Raw genomic sequence first — 6,698 nt, 5'->3', positions numbered from 1 at the left:
GTGTTAATCTCTTGTGAAGCGACGGTGGATCTTGAGATTTAGAACTTGCCATGCTAGCATAGGTTCATGTACGTTGAGCATGATTAGTGGGTAACTCTAACAGTTTTATTTGCCCTATGTAATCAAAAGGAATAACTTGAGCTTAAATCGTTGTGTTGTCAATTTCTGTAGACATATAGGAACTCAACATAATTGATGACTATTCAACTTCTATCTTAATTGTGGATGCTTGGTAGAATGGTATTAGTACAATGAAAGTTGGCTTTTATCAGTTTCGTGTTATTCGATTAATATCATCACTGTCACATGCTAAAGGTAATAACAATGGCTATAGAAGGAAGTAATAATGAAGTTGTGATCTCATGAGTGTTTTATTATAGATAAATTGAAGTGTTAGTTAAGTGGTTAATTAAGTAGTTAATTATAGTTAATATTTAATCAACAATTTTAAGTGTTATTATCTTAACATTGAGAAGTAATCATACATTGGTGAGTGAGTTTAATTAGACAATAATTTAGTCTGAGTCTCTGAGGGAACGAACTAGAAAATATTCTATATTACTTGCGAACGCGTATACTTGCGTGAATATTAGCGCGTGTTTTCGCCCTAACAAGTTTTTGGCGCCGCTGCCGGGGACTCGGCGTATTTGTTTAGTTTATGTACTTACCATCATTGGTCATTAGGACTCAGTGATTAGGACGTAGTAGTTAATTACTCTTTTCGGTTGTGTTTCAGGTACTTTAGCAAGCGTTTATGCAAACTCGTTCTCGTGCTCGCAAGAGGACTTTAGATACAGCTGAGGAGACAGACGAAGTTCTTGATATTCCGGAGAAGTTAGATTTTGAGGATTCGAATTCAGGAACTGAGCAGAAAGAACCAGTAAACATGGGAGATCGTATTGTTCAAGCTGATCCAGCTCTTATAGATTTTTCTCGACCTAAAATTGATGACATTCAGTCAAGCATCCTTCATCCGACTATTCAAGCTAACACCTTTGAAATCAAGCCGGGCACTATTCAGATGGTGCAGAATTCTGTTTCTTTTGGAGGAGCGGCAACTGAAGACCCCAACATGCACATAAGGAATTTTGTCGAGATCTGCAGCACTTTTAAGTATAATGGCGTGACTGATGAGGCTATCAAGTTGAGGCTTTTCCCATTCTCACTGAGGGATAAGGCTAAAGACTGATTACATTCTGAACCAGCTGGGTCCATCACTACGTGGCAAGATCTTGCGCAAAAGTTTCTGGTGAAGTTTTATCCAATGGCAAAGACTGCTGCTATGAGGAGTGCTCTTACTCAGTTTGCGCAGCAACCTACAGAATCTATGTGCGAGGCTTGGGAACGCTACAAGGAAATGTTGAGAAAATGTCCCCATCATGGAATGCCGGATTGGATGGTGATCACTGGTTTCTATAATGGTTTGGGGGCCCAATCTCGGCCCATGCTCGATGCAGCAGCTGGAGGAGCCTTATGGGCTAAAAGCTATACTGAGGCGTATAATCTTATAGAGACGATGGCTGCAAATGAGCATCAAAACCCAACTCAGAGGATGACTTCAGGCAAGGTAGCAGGTATTCTGGAAGTTGATGCAGCCACCGCTATTGCAGCCCAGCTCCAAGCGCTATCAATGAAGGTTGATTCTCTGGCTACATATGGAGTTAATCAAATAGCTATGGTTTATGAGCTTTGTGCAGGTTCTCATGCTACGGATCAGTGTTCTCTTATCAATGAATCTGTTCAGTATGTGAATAATTATCAGCGACAACAGCAGCCTGTGCCAGCGACCTATCATCCTAATAACAGAAATCATCCAAATTTCAGCCGGGGGAATAATCAGAATGCTATTCAGCCACCATATCAGCAAGGAGTGAGTAAACAGTTTAACCCACCTGGATTCCAGCAACCACAACAGTATGCTACAAGGCAATCATATCCTCAACAGGGAAGTACAGCTGCACCCACTAGTGCTGATTTTGAGGAACTTAAGCTGTTGTGCAAGAGTCAGGCGGTTTCTATCAAGACCTTGGAAAATCAAATCGGTCAATTAGCCAATGCAGTGCTCAATCGTCAACCTGGCACTCTTCCCAGTGACACGGAAGTACCAGGCAGGAAGGAAGCTAAAGAGCAAGTCAAGGCTATTACCTTAAGGTCTGGAAAAGTGGCTGATGCTGAAAAGGCAAAGGAAGTCGAAGCTGAAGTTAGAGATGAAGAATCTAAGCAAAAGGAGAAAGCGGCGGAACCAAGGAAGACTACTGTTGAACACACTCTGCCTGAGGCTAATACAGGGGAGAAACAGCTCTATCCTCCACCACCTTTTCCTAAGAGATTGCAGCAACAAAAGCTGGATAGACAGTTCGGGAAGTTTCTGGAGGTGTTCAAGAAACTTCACATCAATATACCTTTCGCTGAGGCTCTGGAACAAATGCCTAGTTATGCGAAGTTTATGAAGACTATTCTTGCAAGGAAGGTGAAATTGGATGACCTTGAAATCGTTGCTCTCACGGAAGAATGCAGCGCTGTTCTGCAGCAAAAGTTACCACCAAAACTGAAAGATCCAGGAAGTTTCACCATTCCTTGCACCATTGGCAATCTAACTTTTGACAAGTGCCTTTGTGATTTGGGAGCAAGCATTAATCTGATGCCGTTGTCGATCTTTAAAAAGCTGGATCTGCCTGATCCAAAACCCACATACATGTCACTACAATTGGCTGACCGTTCCATTACTTACCCAAGGGGCATAGTTGAGGATGTGCTCGTCAAGGTGGATAAGCTCTTCTTTCCAGCAGATTTTGTTATTCTGGATTTTGAGGAAGATAAGAAGATTCCCATAATCTTGGGAAGGCCTTTCTTGGCTACTGGCCGTACCTTGATAGATGTGCAAAAAGGTGAACTTACTATGCGGGTCCAAGATCAGGATGTGACCTTCAATGTATTCAAGGCAATGAAATTCCCTACAGAAGATGAGGAGTGCTTAAAAGTGGATGTGATTGATACTGCGGTTACTTCGGAACTCGATCACATGCTAATGTCTGATGCATTGGAAAAGGCCTTAGTGGGGGATTTTGACAGCGATGATGAAGATAACAACGAGCAATTACAATATCTGAACGCTTCTCCATGGAAGCGAAAGCTGGACATACCATTTGAATCTCTTGGTACTTCTGACCTTAAGAATGCTGAAGGGAAGCTCAAACCATCAATAGAGGAAACACCTACCTTGGAGCTCAAACCATTACCTGAACACTTGAGGTATGCTTTTTTAGGTGATTCATCTACGTTACCTGTTATTATTTCATCTGACCTTTCAGGTAGTGAGGAAGACAAGCTCTTAAGGATTTTGAGAGAATTCAAATCGGCTATAGGATGGACCATAGCAGACATCAAGGGGATAAGTCCTTCATATTGTATGCATAAAATTCTGCTAGAGGAAGGTAGTAAGCCAACTGTGGAACAGCAGCGAAGACTGAATCCCATCATGAAGGAGGTGGTGAAGAAAGAAATTCTGAAATGGCTAGATACAGGCATCATTTATCCTATTTCTGACAGCTCGTGGGTGAGCCCCGTACAATGTGTACCTAAGAAGGGAGGTATCACTGTGGTCGCAAATGAAAAGAATGAGCTCATCCCTACTCGAACAGTTACAGGATGGAGAGTATACATGGATTATAGAAAATTGAACAAAGCCACAAGGAAGGATCACTTCCCCCTTCCATTTATTGATCAAATGCTTGACAGATTGGCGGGTCATGAGTATTTTTGTCTTCTGGATGGTTATTCCGGGTATAATCAGATTTGTATTGCACCAGAGGATCAGGAAAAGACTACCTTCACTTGTCCATTTGGCACATTTGCTTTTCGCAGAGTTTCGTTTGGGTTATGTGGCGCCCCGGCCACTTTTCAGAGATGTATGATGGCTATATTCTCTGACATGATTGGAAATAACGTCGAAGTGTTCATGGATGACTTCTCCGTCTTTGGACACTCATATGATGAATGTTTGAATAATCTGCGCGCCGTACTCAAAAGATGCGTGGAAACTAATTTGGTGCTTAATTGGGAGAAATGTCATTTTATGGTGCGTGAAGGCATTATCCTTGGGCATAAGGTCTCTAGCAAGGGTCTGGAGGTGGACAAGGCCAAGGTGGGAGTCATTGAAAATCTTCCCCCACCTAATTCTGTGAAAGGAATCCATAGTTTTCTTGGTCATGCGGGTTTTTATCGGCGATTCATCAAGGACTTTTCAAAGATATCTAAGCCGTTGTGCAATTTGCTTGAGAAAGATGTGCCGTTCAAATTTGATGATGAATGTTTGGCAGCATTCGAGACTCTCAAGAAGAGTTTGATCACTGCACCAGTTATTACAGCACAAGATTGGACAGAACCGTTTGAGATGATGTGTGATGCGAGTGATTATGCGGTAGGTGCAGTTCTGGGACAACGCAAGAAAAATCTCTTCCATGTGGTCTACTATGCGAGTAAGACTTTAAATGGTGCCCAATTGAACTACACCACTACTGAGAAGGAGCTTTTCGCTATAGTCTTTGGCTTTGAGAAATTTCGATCTTATCTGCTTGGTATGAAAGTAACAGTATTCACTGATCATGCAGCTATTCGCTATCTGGTTTCTAAGAAGGATTCGAAGCCGAGACTCATTCGTTGGGTGCTTTTACTTCAGGAATTTGAGTTAGAGATCAAAGATAGAAAAGGTACTGAGAATCAAGTAGCTGACCATCTCTCTAGGTTGGAGAATCCTGATTCTACTTCACAAGATAGGACGTTAATCAATGAATCTTTTCCGGATGAGCAGTTGTTTGCAATTCAGGAGGAAGAACCATGGTTTGCAGATATTGTAAACTATCTCGTCAGCAATATAATGCCTCTTAATTTGACATCCGCTCAAAAGAAGAAGTTTCTGCATGAGGTGAAGTGGTATATGTGGGATAAACCATATTTGTTTAGACAGGGAGCTGACCAGATCATCAGGAGATGTATCCCGTTCTGTGAGACGGAGGGGATATTACGAGACTGCCATTCCACGGTTTATGGTGGACACTATGGAGGTGAGAAGACGGCAGCTCGTATTCTGCAAGCAGGTTTTTTCTGGCCTACTTTGTTCAAGGATGCTCATCAGTTTGTTTTAAGGTGTGATCGTTGCCAAAGAGTGGGAAATTTGTCAAGGAAGGATGAGATGCCATTAAATGTGATGCTTGAAGTCGAGGTCTTTGATGTATGGGGAATCGATTTCATGGGGACTTTTATCGCATCTTGCAATAATCAGTACATCTTGCTGGCAGTCGATTATGTCTCAAAATGGGTCGAAGTTAAAGCTTTACCGACAAATGATGCAAAGGCAGTGCTAAATTTTCTTCATAAGCAAATTTTCACAAGGTTTGGAACACCTCGGGTAATCATAAGTGATGAAGGATCGCATTTTTGCAACCGTAAGTTCACTTCTATGATGCAGCGTTATAATGTGAATCATCGAGTAGCTACTGCCTATCATCCGCAAACAAATGGTCAAGCGGAAGTGTCTAACAGAGAGATAAAGCGTATTCTAGAGAAGGTTGTTTGTCCGTCAAGGAAGGATTGGTCTTTAAAGCTCGATGAAGCTGTTTGGGCTTACAGAACAACATACAAAACTCCACTTGGGATGTCACCGTTTCAGTTGGTGTACGGTAAGGGATGTCATCTACCAGCGGAGCTTGAGCATAAGGCCTACTGGGCATTGAAGAAATTGAACCTGGATTTAGACGCAGCTGGTAAGAAAAGAATGCTTCAGCTTAATGAACTTGATGAATTTCGACTTCAAGCGTACGAGAATAACAAAATGTATAATGAAAAGGTGAAGAGGTGGCACGATAGGAAGCTACATCCTAAGTTATTTGTGCCAGGATAACAAGTTTTTGGCGCAGCTATGCTGAGCGGCCGCGCAGGGGTCGAGTTCCAGAAAATTTTTTACAGTTCAGAAAAAAAAAAAAAACAAAAACACAAAAACAGTTTTAGCCCATAAACCCACGAATTGTTCCCACTACCCCATCATTTTATCCCTTAATTCCCAAACCCTAATCTAATCCACACCCTATATATACATACACCTATCCTACATATCTCCCAAAAAACTTCCTACACTTAAACCCTCTCACAAACATCAAAAATCAGTTCTTACACACTTTTATTCACGAATCAATGGCACCCAAGAGATCACGCACTATTGACAGCAGCAACACAGTTCCTACTGCTGATTCATCGAGGGGTACTGCTGCAAGGCCTCGGTTAACTGACAGAGCTGCGGAGGAGGAGTACACTAGGCTGTTGGGGAAGCCGATTCTGAAGGAGAGGGGGTTTTTACCATCAGGGAGGGATGGTGAGTTGTTGCCCATGATTGCAGAGAAGGGGTGGATAGCTTTTTGTGAGTCACCCGAAGCAGTACCGATGAGCGTTGTTCGCGAGTTCTACGCGAATGTGAAGAGAATGGGTTTTCTGTAGTCCGTGGGCTGACGGTTGATTATCATCCTGCGGCGATTCGCCGTGTGATTGGACAGCGAGAGAGAAAGCCCGAGTAGGAGAACTGGAATGAAAAGACTACTGAGGATTTTGACTTGGATTTGATTTGTGCGACTCTCTGTCGACCGGGCACAGTTTGGACCCGCAGTCCAGGCAATAATGAGTATCGTCACTTTCCGGCGATCGCCATG

General features: G+C 42.6%; 1 non-coding gene across 1 annotated transcript; it reads right to left on the bottom strand.

Annotated features, from left to right (window-relative positions):
- Window positions 1-1,279: 1,279 nt before the first annotated feature.
- Window positions 1,280-1,386, bottom strand: LOC141722418 (small nucleolar RNA R71). Its single transcript, XR_012575438.1, has one exon. It is a non-coding gene; the product is annotated as a small nucleolar RNA R71 (small nucleolar RNA).
- Window positions 1,387-6,698: the final 5,312 nt, after the last annotated feature.

The sequence above is a fragment of the Apium graveolens genome, chromosome 4, assembly GCF_009905375.1.
Source record: "Apium graveolens cultivar Ventura chromosome 4, ASM990537v1, whole genome shotgun sequence".
Lineage (NCBI taxonomy): Eukaryota > Viridiplantae > Streptophyta > Magnoliopsida > Apiales > Apiaceae > Apium > Apium graveolens.
Note: the sequence above shows the minus strand (reverse complement) of the source record. Positions and strands in the feature narration are given on the sequence as shown.